The sequence below is a fragment of the Girardinichthys multiradiatus genome, chromosome 2, assembly GCF_021462225.1.
Source record: "Girardinichthys multiradiatus isolate DD_20200921_A chromosome 2, DD_fGirMul_XY1, whole genome shotgun sequence".
Taxonomy (NCBI): Eukaryota; Metazoa; Chordata; class Actinopteri; order Cyprinodontiformes; family Goodeidae; genus Girardinichthys; species Girardinichthys multiradiatus.
Window position 1 is genome coordinate 11,995,576 of NC_061795.1, and position 13,782 is coordinate 12,009,357.

The window sequence follows — 13,782 nt, forward strand, 5'->3', positions numbered from 1 at the left end:
GCCAATCAAGGAAGGATATTTGCTCTGGTCTGAAGTTGAAACATGGCGGCGCCCGATGAGGAGGAATTGAGTGAAGTTTCTAATGATTTTCAAGAGATATTTTGAACCTCGCTTGACAATTAGAAGCGGGTGACGTTTTTCCAGATTCTGTCGCAGGAAGAATTGAAGAAATTATAGATGCCCTTGGAGTTATTTCTGCTCTTTTTGACCAAGATTTTGAACAGAGAGTAATTGCCATTTATGAAGAGGCTCTCCAACTTGTTTCTGGTAACAGCCCCCCCGCAACACACACCTGGTCCAGGACAGCTAGCTATTTTCCATCTGTTGTTCTGGAGGATTATGTGCTCTCTGGACTTCGGCCTCCTGAAATAGGTTTGGTGTTTCAACGAGGACCATCAGGCGTCGACTGAGGGAAGTCGGGCTGAGAGATTTTTAATTCACTGCTCTTTATTAGTTGGCCTCAATTGAAACTTATTCCAATTAAACTTATTTTTATTAGTAAAGTTTATATAATGTTTTTGTTATGTCCCCATAGAAATGCAGATCTTTATTCAAGTTTATCTGATTAGGAGTTTGACCGAAGGTCACTGAAGTCCACAGAAGTCATCCAAACCGCGGTGTTGTGCGAAATTCTGTTCCCCTGAAATAATCTGTTCCCCCTGTGTCGGGATCACGCACTGCAGCCAGAGAGGCGGATCCGACCGTCTTCACAGCTTTTCTGATCGATTTGTCAGTAAAACGATGAAACGTATTCATGTCAAGGTTGTTACTTTATTTTTTTAATCAACAGCTCCTAGAAAAAAAAAGTATAAATACATAATGAACCTGGTCTTGTGAGGTTTTTTTTTTTTTTTTTGCACAGCTTCATGTTGTTTTGCCGAAAGAATCCATGTGTTTTCCAACTTGTGTCATGTTCACCATAACCTGTCGCACATCAGCCAGCCACCAAATACTGTTTTCCAGCACGTCATGTTTATTTATACTTTTTTTATTACTGATATAAAACAATGGATGCTCACTCTGCTGGAAACAAAAAGTCAGGCTTCCTAAAGAGATGAGAATGTAGCTTATTATTCTGGTAAATCGTGTTCTAATGTAAAATATGACAAAACACTGGCTTCATGAAAGATATTTCTAGTAGCTAATTTTTGATCCGCAGTGTCTGATGTTTTGTCTAAAATAATCAACTCTAGCAGATGTTGTAGAGGCATAAAGCTGTGTTTGAATAGATTAAAAGTGTTATTATTGTGTTTACCATTATAAGATGAATTCTGTGAATTCTTTCTTCTGTGCATAAGGAAACAGGCCTGTCTGGAAACAGATTACATTAGGGAAAAGGCGACTGTGGCTCAGTAGGAAGAGTAGTTGTCTTGCAATCAGAAGGTTGTAGGTTCGATTCCAGCTTCCTCCTGCCATATGTCGATGTGCCCCAGGGCAAGGCACTTTACCTCAAGTTGCCTACCGATCTGCGTATCGGTGTATGATTGTGTGAGCGTTAGTGAGTGTGAATGTGGCTCTAGTGTAAATTGCTTAGAGCGGTCTGTATGACTGGAAAAGCGCTATATAAGTTCAGTCCATTTACCATTTAAAAGTTCTTGGCGAGAGGTAAAGACGAATGAGCTTGTTTGTGCAGGCAGTCCAGTTGACCACAGGAATAAGGAATGATAAGAGCTTTCAGCTGGGAAAGTTTTGATATCCCTAAAAGTCCTGCCAGGTCAATTTGACCTGAGAGTTTGCATCCTGATAAAGTCATGAGAGTGTTGTTATAAAATGTCACGTACGCCAATCTGATGTTTTCCAGATGTTTGGCTAAATGTGTATTCCTGGAAAAATAGAGAAAGCAATGTTGTGGATGCCAGATGTATTACGTAAATGAATATGATGTATTTCAATTGGTCAAGAGAATCCAAATACACACCAATGCTTTGTATCTGTATAAAAACTGCCTCGTAAAGACTGGAGGCAGGGTGACTTCTGGAATTTTTGATGAAAATGATTCTGTGCACATTTTGAAGAATAAAGTACCCTCTCGTGAAGATTGTTCTCAAGGGAGAATATTTCTGAGTACTGTTTTAATTATTTTGGCTCAGAGATCCGACCGCTCGCTCCCAAAATGTATTATTTAAGTACTTTACATATTCCTATATCAAACATACTGTCTCTGTCGTATGAGAACATATTTCCTCTCTTTTAAAAAGAGGGAAAAAAAATTTATAGGAACATCAAAGGAGAACAGAATATTCCAGGCTGACGCTCACACCTTGTGATGTTTTGTTACCCCATTGGACAGGAATTAACCAATCACCTTTTGTTTTGGGTTGATCATTCCTCACATCATACACAACTATTTTTGTGAATGTGGACACATTTGCTCTTTGTTTGCCAGAGTTACAGGGGGGAACAGAATATTTAAGCCATCTGAAATAATCAGTTCCCCCTCTATAACATGGGAACAAATTATTTTTCAACAAGTCCTTCACTGTGTTTATTCCTCTCATCATGGACAATAAGTAGTGTTAATTTGGACACATTTGCTCTTTATTTGCCAGAGTTACAGGGGCTGTGAAGCTTTTCTTAAAGCTTCATCAATCATATCCGCTGCTTCTCTCAGAAGCTCTGGACATGATTTTGAAACCTCGCTCACTGTGCCCAGGTGGGGTAACAGAAACAAATTTCTCCAAACACTTATGCGGGCAAGCTTTTGTTGTAGCGCTGTAACTGGCGCTATTTACCACGAATTAGTTCCTAATTCCTAATTCGTGGTAAATAGCGCCAGTTACAGAATTGGAGTGTATTAGCAGATTTTGTGTCAACCCATTTTCTGGCATCAATTACTCTGGTCTTGCTGTACAGTCTAACCAATGAAACGTTAGGGCGTGTTGAAGAGTAACAGTGACAGTTTAAATGAATTCATGATGTGCTTCCAACATAGGAACATGAAATAATTTATTAAATCATGAAATAATTACTTATGCTTTTTAAAGTGAAAGCAATATATTTATTTAAGGCACATATAATTAATTCTATATTTAATAAATTATTAGTGTATTTTGTTTCCGGTTTTATTAAATTAATGACACATTTAAATAATTATTTTGTGACTTATTTATTTATTGTAATTTGGCACTCTAAACCCTCCATATCGAGCTTGTTACCAGTCCTTTAAAATCAAACATGTACCTTTTAAAATATGTGAAAATATAAATGCCTTATTATTAGTAGCTAAGACTAAGCTATTTTTGAGACTCTGCTGCTTATAGATTGATTCTAATTAGGAGTTTTAGTTATGCTATTGATAGTTCGGAAAAACCTTAAAATTAGCCTCTAGTATCATAACAATGAGTGTGCATTATTCAAGGTTAAGGCTTGCAGGTGTTTTCTGTCTGTATCACGAGGAGCCAGGAGTAGTATGGGGGGAGGTATGCTACTCCTCTCTGTGCTGGTTAGGAACTTCTGATAACTATTCCACCCCGGAACTTCCTGAAGATATGTGCAAAACAATTCTTTCATTAAATGATGAAATGCATCTTTTTTTATGTTGATGTTGGGGAGACATCTACAGATAGAATGACTGTGTATGCAACTGAAAAAAAAGGTGCTGCACAGCAATGTGGGACATAAAATGTAATGGAACACAGCTCCAGTCAGACAACACACAGAGGTTTCCAGGTAGCCATGTAAGTGTGATGTCTCCCTCTCTGAATTAAGATTGGTTTTAATAGACTTGTGGAAACTACAACTGATCTCTGACTGAGGATTGTCCTTTGGGGTGCCAAATAAAAGAATTGATGACAGGTGAGGAGTAATGTAACAATTAACAGATGGTCAGTGAAGTTTTCCTACTTCGACAATTTGGTGCCTTGACCTGGATTTGGCACTAACTAAAGGATGATTAATTGACTGCGAGGTGGACGTTGTTCTACAACACCACAGGGTCGACCCAAAACTAAAGGTAAGGAGATCTATATATATTCTCCTTTTGCCTGCTAATAGTGTAGGTGGTGTTGTGGAATAGATATCTGTTCTCTCTAAAATATATCAGTTTTGGGTAAAAATATTTGTTGGTTGAAATAATGTATTAAGGTAAAGAAATGATATACTGAGTAAAAATATTAGTAGACTGAAACAATGTAAAAGTGATAAGACCCCGAGACGGTGATTGCAGGTGTTAGCTTAGATATCTGTCTACAGCAGGGGTTATATAAATTGACTAAAAATAAACCAATTTTCTTTCAATGTAGACATAACAAATACAGGTTTTAGCAGTTACATTTATTTTCATGGAATAAGTGATAATTAATTTTTGCTTTTTGTCTCTGAAATTAATGCAATATTTTTCCATTCCATTCATTTAATTGAATTTCCGCAACATAGTGACAGTAAAATCTACAGGAACAGACGTTGAAAACCTACAATATAACAAGCTGTTGTCAGAAGACAGGTTGCCTTGTAGCTGCTTTGGACACGAAGCTAGTTACATTAACTGAAACCTTTGTTTTAAAAAGCCAAAACCCACTAAGCCCAGACTGCGTGCCAACAATATTTCCCCATCTAGGTTCAAAAGCGAAAGAGGATTTATCAAATGGCCAGGTTTGAACACACTTAGGCTCTTTTAACAGGAAAAGAGCAGTGATCTGTACTGACAAAGGAGAGAACAGAAAAGTAGTAGAGGACAGAAAGGAGGTGGATGACAATGACCAGCAGGATGGAGAAGACAGACAGGAGGTGGATGACAGAGAGGAGGTTGGATTGGAGATGGATAGTTCCTGTACCAATGCTTGTTGGCAAGTCAATTAAAAGATTCAATGAAGAATGTGTGAGATTAATGACTGAAATCTGTAAACTCAAGGGTCAAGTAGCTTCATTCAAAGATGAGAAAGTCAATAAGTTAACTGGCCCTCCTTCTTACTATAAATTAATTGTATTCTTTTTTTATATAACCATTACTTAATGTTAAGTCATGTTTGATACTTTTTCAGCAGTATTTACCGACACTAATGCGTTTGAGAATAAATTTACCATTCTTTTCCCAGGTCATTGTTTTCATACATCAACATCAACACACTGAATTGTTATGTATTTCCAGCTGTGTAATATTATAAGGTGGCCAAGCAGAGATCAGATTTTAATTAGTCTTCCCATGTGTTACAGAAATAAATTCAAAAATTGTACTAGTATAATTGACTGCTTTGAAATATCAATTGAAAGACCTAAAGTGATGAGAGCACGTGCACAAACCTATTCACAATATAAACATCATAATACAGTTAAGTATCTCATTTCCATAATACCATAATGGGTCATTAACTTTGTTTCAAAAGGTTTGGGCATTAGGACAAGTGATAAGAATGTGACAGAGCATAGTAGATATATTGACCTGTTGTCCCCCGGGGATGTGGTTCTTGCTCACAGAGGGTTTAATGTAGCAGATTCCTTAGGACTTGTCAAGGCATAACTCAAGATGCCTGTCTTTACTCAAGGAAAAGCACAACTCACCTAGAAGAAATCGAGTTGTCGAGAGGACTGGCAGCTGTGCGCATCTATGTGGAGAGAATTATAGGACTTGAAAGGAATAAGTACTCAATTTAGCAAGGAACCTTACCCATGTCACTTTGTTATTCAGCCTCAGATGGACTCACGCCACTAGACAAAATGGTGAAGGTGTGTTGTGCCCTCTGTAATCTTGTTCCTAATATTGTTCCACCAGAGTGATGACATGCAGAATTAACCATCCCAATCCACAAAGTATTTCATTTTGAAATAAATCTGACTTTTGTTGATGAAACTATATACTTGTTTTATTATTACAATATTTATTGTTTTAAAAGGTTTACTACTGAAGAGAAACCATTTTTCCAATTGTGATTTTAAAAACGGACAAAATTAAGACAAGATAAAAAGTTAAGAAAATCATCCCACACACTCCTCTTCCTCACACAATGTAGATTTAATTTGCAGTAGTTCTACTTGAAATTAAATATACACTGAAAGAAGAGATGAAAAGAGGATCACGAGGAGGAAAAGAAAGAAGGGAAGGAGCGAGGCAGGGGGAGAGGTGGAATATTCTAATTGCAATTCTCTTGTTACAGTACATCAGAATAACAGAATTGGAATTAGAATATCCCTCCTCTCCCCCTGCCTCTCTTCTTCCCTCCCTTCCTCTCCTCCTCATCTATGGTTGTCCCTCTCTCCTCAGTGTAGATTTTTTTTGAAGTAGGGACAGTATATCATTAGAATAAAAACAACAGGGAATAAAAAATTAAAAACCAAACTTTCAAAGATGACAAGAGAATTGCAGTACCTTAATATTAAGATATTTCAACTTAGTTGGAAAATAACACGAAGTAGGATTACTGGAATGACACGTTTAGAAGTGTAAAACTGGCATCAGAATATAAAGAAACAAAACCTTAGGATAAATATTACTCAATATCATTGTTTTATGTTAGTTTTATACAATATATGTTGCGTAACAGTGTAGTTCCTTAGTTTTGTTTCATCTTCCTGCATTTATAACATTTCCACACTTTTGGAACCCTTGTCATTTGCAAGCAAGTGTAACCCACTAGAAGGGTTACTTTAAATAAACCTGATAATAATAGATGGCAGGTAAATCAATTTACTTTGATAACTAATACCAACACTACACAAGTATAGAGAAAACTGGGCCTGATCAGAAGATTTCTAAATTCACGGGAGCCAGGTGTGAGTGACAACAGAGGAGAACACACAATGTTTATGAAAAAGAGTAGGGTTTAATATAGTGAACATTTGTGGACTCACATTTACAAATAAACAAAACTTGCGCGCTTTGTTTTAAAAAAGAAAACCCAAAATAAAATAAAATAAATAACCCAGTCTTTTCGATACGTGTCAAATATTCATTCAATGTCTCAGAGCTAGTGACCAGTCGGGTCACAATGTACCAGTTCACTCGGTCCTCTGGGCTGGTGCTTGCCATCCAAGTTCAGGAGAGGATGATCTGGTGGTCTCGGGGCACCACATGCCAAAAGTGCACTATAACCAAAAAACCTGACCTGGAACAAGGCCAAAGTAAAGCATCATAAAATACAGGATGCCAATATCAAAAAAGCTTAAGCAACAATTCAAAGAGATCTTTCATAATTTCTCAAGTTTTTTCCATGTTGTACAACAATATTCAAGTTATCAGAGTTCAATATTACCAACATATCAGTAAACTAAAGAAATTAGCTTATATGTGGTAAAAAAATATATATATTTCAATCTAAAAGTGCCAATGAGGTACATCTATAACACTATATTTAACATCAGAATGTGAATTTGAAGCTCACATTAGCTCTGACTTACTCAGAACAGAAAGTTCCCAAGCAATTCCAACAGAAAAGCACATTACAGCACCATGAACCATGAATTAGCACCATTGAAATATTAGAACGTGTGCTAATAGAAATATAAGTGTAACTGCATAGAAAAAAATACAACATACACAATAATAATAATACAAAAACTTACAATACAATTTTATTTTTATTAAATTTGATCAGTTACTAAGTATTTTTGACAATTTTCAGCAAATTTACTGAGCCAACTGCCGAGCGTGTGCGATCACTCACCGATGCTTCGATGCTATACGACTCTACGTGGGAATTTTTCCGGGCTTCAGCCGTTCCCAAGGGAAGCTTTCTGAGATTTAATAAAACGGATTTACTATTATGAATTACATATTTTGCTAAACTATTTTAACATTGTTTTTCTTACCGATCTCCAAGATTCTTCATCGAATTTGACAAGATCTTCCAGGCTATTAGGGGAAACATCCGTCAGCTCTGAGCTCTCAAGCATGTCTAATGCAATCTGAGCAAAATCTCAGCACAGCAGTTAAAGGGGTGGGACAATCAACCTTATTGGCTGATGTGAAATCAGACTGTGCCAGCAATTGGTTGTTTAATCCGTCAATAAAAGCAATCACTAAAGGCATATTTGACAGGCATATTTGAAATCAGACTGTGCCAGCAATTGGTTGTTTAATCCGTCAATAAAAGCAATCACTAAAGGCATATTTGACAGTTTTTAAAGATTTTTAGCATTTCTTATCTATACTTATGAACATATTTATTAACTTATTTTTAACTTTATTACTTTTCAACTCTTATTGTAGAATAAGACATGAAATCAATTTATACTTTTTAATCTTGTAGAAGAAAACATTAAATCAACATCATTCATTTTTTCTTGTGTTTTTAACACTGGGTTACACTGTCATACATTTTGGTTACTTACACCTTCATTATGTAGGTTAGGTTCACTTTCACAATCATTATCATGGGTCAGACGTTCAGTACTTGCTATTGATTCAAACTTCTCTTCAGAAGGAACTACCGGGTCACTGCCAGGAATGTCATCACAATCGGGTATATTGTTCAATTCAGGTAGGTTTTCACATTCAGGTGTGTTGTCACTTTCAGGTAAGTTGTCACATCCAGGTAAGTTTTTAGGGTATATCTGTTTTGGAATCTCATAAATTCGCGTGAATTTGATTGGCTCTGGGGCAGGTTGTTCTCTAAGCCAATAGAACTCCTCATTTTCAGGTTCAGGAAGATTGCAGTCTTCAGTTAGCTCAGGGGACTGGCGTATTTTAGGCTTACAGATGCGATTTGGCGGAGCTGGATTCTCTTCTGTGGGAGCAAGGAACCCGCAAGGTAGAAGAAGGTCACGGTGGACTGTGCGCACTGACCTATCTTTAGTTTCAGGCTTAATGGTGTAGACTGGTAGATCACCAGCTTGTTCCACCACTACATAAATGCCTGTCTCCCACCTATCAGCTAGTTTATGCTTACCCCTGAGACGAACGGCTCGCACCAAAACTCGGTCTCTGGGTTCTAGTTTGGATGGTTTTACACGCATGTCAAATCTCGCTTTATTTCTGTCGGCCATTTTTTTAGCATTTTGGGTCGCTAGTTTATAGCTTTCTTGGAGAGTTGTTCTCGGTTTTTCCACATATTGCGAGTAGGACTTAAAACCTTTGTTTTGGAGCGGTAGGTTGAATGCAAGGTCAACAGGTAATCATGGTTGATGACCAAACATTAATTCATAAGGTGCAAATCCGGTTGTGTCATTTTTTGTACAATTGTACGCAAGAACCAATGGCTTTACAAAGTTGCGCCACTGCGTTTTGTCTTTTTGTTCTGGGGTCCCAAGCATACTTAACAAGGTGCGGTTAAAGCGTTCCACAGGATTTCCCCTAGGATGATAAGGAGTGGTTCGAATCTTGTGAATGCCCATAATCTTGCAAAGTTCTTTTATTATGTGTGACTCAAAATCTGGCCCTTGATCACTATGTAATCGTTCAGGGATGCCATAATGAACTATAAAGTGATCCCAAAGACATATTGCCACAGTTTGGGCTTTTTGGTTAGGAGTTGGAATGGCTATGGCGTACTTAGTAAAGTGATCAGTTAGTAAGAGCACCATTTAGATCCAGTCAGAGTAGAGAATGTTTCCTCCAAGTTCGGGAGCACGTAAGCGTCTTTTACAGTTTGCAAATTGAGTTTTCTGTAATCTATACAGAGGCGGATGTTGCCATTTTCTTTCGCACAACAATTGGCGAAGAGAATGGTGAAGTGGATTCTCGAATTACGCCTGCTTGTTGCAACTCCTGTAAATGTTTATGGATGGCTTCTAGGTCGTATGGGGCGTGCTTTGTGTTTGAATGGAGCTTCATCTGACAGTTTAATGGTGTGCTTGACTTGATCAGTCCGACCGAAATCAAGGTCATTTTGGGCAAAGATCTCTAGCATGCTATTGAGTTTATGCAGGATGTGCTCTTTCCATTCAGTACTGATAGGAGAGTGTCATGGAGTGACATTTTGGACTTTGTGGGTTCTTTGATGGTTTATTTTGTAATTTAGATTTTCCTTATGGCTCTTTGTTTATTTCTTAGGTTATTGTTTCTATGTTCCCCTCTAGTTTCTCTGTTTACTTTAGTTCATAGTTATTCTAGTTCTTTATTTCCTCCTCTGATTTATTCTCTTGCTTAGTTTGTGTTTTCTGTCCTTTCACTCTTCCTCAGCCTTTGTATTTGTTTCACCTGTTCCTGCTCCTTCCCTGCCACCTTGTCGCACCTGTTCCCTGTTCCGTTGATTATCTGCTTTTGTTATTTCCCCAGTATATTAGTTGGTTTGGTGTCTCTGTTCTGGGCTGGTTCCTTCTGTTATTCTGTTGATTACCCCTTTCCCTACCATGACTATGTTTTGTTTTTGCTTTGCTTATGCTTTGCTTATGCTACATTTTGCCACAGTACCTGCAGTGTTTTGAAAGTTTTGGATTTTGTCTCTGGATTCATACCTGCAGTGTTTTTGTTACGTTTCAACCTTTTTTAAGAATAAACTATGATGCAGCTACCAAGCTCTTGTCAGCGCTTTGGTCTGACCCAAGATCCTTCTTCGACAGAGAGGACTCAAAGTCAAAAGCCAGGTTGTTTTTTTGACTGACCTCAAACTTGGAAGATCCCACTGAATGTTTGTGAGAGCGGACTCTCTGGAACGCATGGATTTCTCCAATCACATCATGTTCAGTCTCATTGGTGAGAACAACTGGTATCAGGTAGGGTGCTCGCTCAGGTAAGCTGATGAGACTTGGCTTTACTAGGACACCCCCAGGTAAGGTTGAAAATGATGGGTGCTCTAGCAGCACAGATCTCTCTGTGGTATTAGTTGACACAGCTACCGAGCCTTCTAGAACAACTGTTTGGCCTGCTGGAACTAGCTGAGGGCCTTTGTTGTACATGGTTGATAGACCAAGGCTACTGTCTTTGGTCTGTTTGTGTCTTAACTGTAGCATTGTCTTATAACCATCTGAAGTGAGAGGCTGCAGTCCAAAACATGCTTCATTATACAACTCATAAAGCACATCTAAGGAGTTAGTCCCAATTAACACCAAGGACTGGGAAGCAGCTCGAATGTTGGGCACAACTAAGGCAAATGTTGACACATCGGCTTCAATGCCAAGAAATTATTTTGGAAAAGTGACGTTCCTTTAAATGTACCCTAAGTAAGGCACTGATTGGCCGTTTGCTCCTTCGACTTCAAGCAGGTCAAAAAGTGGCTTAATCTCATGACCGGACAGATGTTGTTTATAATTTGATTGTGGAACCGTGGTCACCTGGGAGCCAGAATCGAGTAAATAGTTTACAGCATTGCCGTTAATCTTTACTTGGGCTGTACTTTTAGTTTTAGAATGCAACTTTAAAATGGCACGTTTTTTAGTCTGCACATTTTGCTTGACTTCAAGGGGACGGTTTGACTCTTGGTAGCCTCTGTTTGTCCCACAACAGAGGCAGACTTCAGTTTAAAGAAGCAGAGCCACTGTGTTGTCTTTCCCATATTTGTCTTTTTGCTTTTAGTTCTTTTCGTTTCGTTCTACAAGTGCAGGGTTCGGCTCAGATTCACAGTTGGCAACAATATGTCCGTCCTCCCAGCAGCGAACGCAGTACCAAGGCTTGGGCTGGGAACTAGGGCGGCTGTGTGAAGGTAAGTTGGGTTCAGGGTGTGCATGGTCAGGTTTTGTTGTTTGGTTCTTCTTAGGTACTGTTTGTTTCTTGTGTTTCATAACTGCTGCTAACTGGCTTTTTAAATCAGCAACTTGTTTTTTCAGATCACTTAAAGTGTATGAAGTTGTTTCAGAAGAGTTCATTTTTGTTTCATTGACAGTTTGTTCATGTGACACCGCTTTTTGTTTTGTTGCACTAAAGTGTTTCCTCATTCTTGTGCTTTTAACTTCTTGTCTGTTTTCTGCAGTACGAAGAAGGAGTAATAGTTCTGCAAACGTGGGCAGATTATTTTTCTTTATTTCTAACTGCAGTTCTGTCAGCAGGTTATCATTCCAACAGCCCCTTTGAAATTGCTTAGGAAGCTGTCTGTCTCTTTATCTGGGGTCTACACCACCCCGGTTCACTGCAAGACTTAGCGCCACCTGCAAGCAATGTAAGTAAGCAGATTGTTTTTCTCCAGGATCCTGCAAAGTGTTCATGAATCGCACAAGTAGCTCCTCACCATCTTCAACAGTGCCTAAGATGGTCATCAGGGGATGCGTCAGGCCCTAGAGGCCGAATAACATCTGAAGCTGGAGTGAAAAGGCTCTCAAGAATTTTTCGGGTTTTTTCCAAGTTAGAAAGAGATGCATCTCCCATCATTAAGTGAACATGGGAACGCCATGTTTCATAGTCGGCTTCAGTATTTGGTCTCGGGTTCTTTCCAGAGAAAGCTCTCAACCTCAGGGTGGAATGAGTATTAGATGTCTTCTCTGTAGTATTGACAACATGTTCAACCACAATCCTCTGTACTTCAGATGAGATTAGATTGGCTTGGCTGAACATGTGAGGTTTCTGGTTAAGTTTCAAGGAACTTGGATCAGGGCTCTGAACAAGCTTAGGAGAGTGAGGGTTATCAATGTGGTGTGGGGGGAACCAGCACTTTGTGTAGGCTCTGTGTCAATATTTGGACATGGGCTTGTAGCTGCCTCAACATGTCCCATGGACTCTTCAAACTTTGACATCACCTCTCTTAAGACTTCTTCAAAATCCTTCCCACTTAACTTAGCTAAGGTCTTTAGTTCAGCGAGGAAGGTATCAGTAACACTGCCCCCTACAATTTTTGTGTAAACATCTGTTAGGGCGCGGATACAGTATTTAACATCTGGATTTTCAGCTGATGGATACAGTTAAGGCAATGCAGGTGTTAGCTCGTGAACAGCTAAACCAGAGCTAAACTCCACGACACAGTTCTGATAAAACTCAGATGAGCTATCATCGACTGTTAGTGTCCTATTTATTGTACCACATTGTCGCAAGTAGTCAAAAACATCATCATCCTTTTCAGATCCAGTTAAACCGCTAACAATGACTGCATTTGGTATCTTAATTCCTAATTTTGCAATGAAATCCTTTGTACCGATGTGTTAACAAACAATATTCAAATCATTCTTCCACTATTGTCACACAACTCTAGGCTCCTGGCTGGCTCACCACTTTGTAACCCACTAGAAGGGTTACTTTAAATAAACCTGATAATAGTAGATGGCAGGTAAATCAATTTACTTCGATAACTAATACCAACACTACACAAGTATAGAGACAACTGGGCCTGATCAGAAGATTTCTAAATTCACGGGAGCCTAGGTGTGAGTAACAACAGAGGAGAACACACAATGTTTATGAAAAAGAGTGGGGTTTAATATAGTGAACATTTGTGGACCCACATTTAGAAATAGACAAAACTATTTGTTTAAAAAAATAAATAAATAAAATAAAATAAATAACCCAGTCTTTTCAATACGTCTGTCAAATATTCATTCACTGTCTCACAGCTAGTGACCAGTCGGGTCACAATCTACCAGTTCACTCGGTCCTCTGGGCTGGGGCTCGCCATCTAAGTTCAGGAGAGGATGATCTGGTGGTCTCGGGGCACCACATGCCAAAAGTGCACTATAACCAAAAAACCTGACCTGGAACAAGGCCAAAGTAAAGCATCATAAAATACAGGATGCCAATATCAAAAAAGCTTAAGCAACAATTCAAAGAGATCTTTCATAATTTCTCAAGTTTTTTCCATGTTGTACAACAATATTCAAGTTATCAGAGTTCAATATTACCAACATATCAGTAAACTAAAGAAATTAGCTTATATGTGGTAAAAAAATATATATATTTCAATCTAAAAGTGCCAATGAGGTACATCTATAACACTATATTTAACATCAGAATGTGAATTTGAAGCTCACATTAGCTCTGACTTACTCAGAACA

The 13,782-nt window shown here is 38.4% G+C and overlaps 1 long non-coding RNA gene across 1 annotated transcript; it reads right to left on the bottom strand.

The window, feature by feature from the left end:
- Window positions 1-6,735: 6,735 nt before the first annotated feature.
- On the bottom strand, window positions 6,736-7,852 carry LOC124860906. The gene is made up of 3 exons (XR_007036492.1): window positions 7,741-7,852; window positions 7,596-7,665; window positions 6,736-7,037 (listed from the first exon to the last, which is right to left on the bottom strand). It is a non-coding gene; the product is annotated as an uncharacterized LOC124860906 (long non-coding RNA).
- Window positions 7,853-13,782: the final 5,930 nt, after the last annotated feature.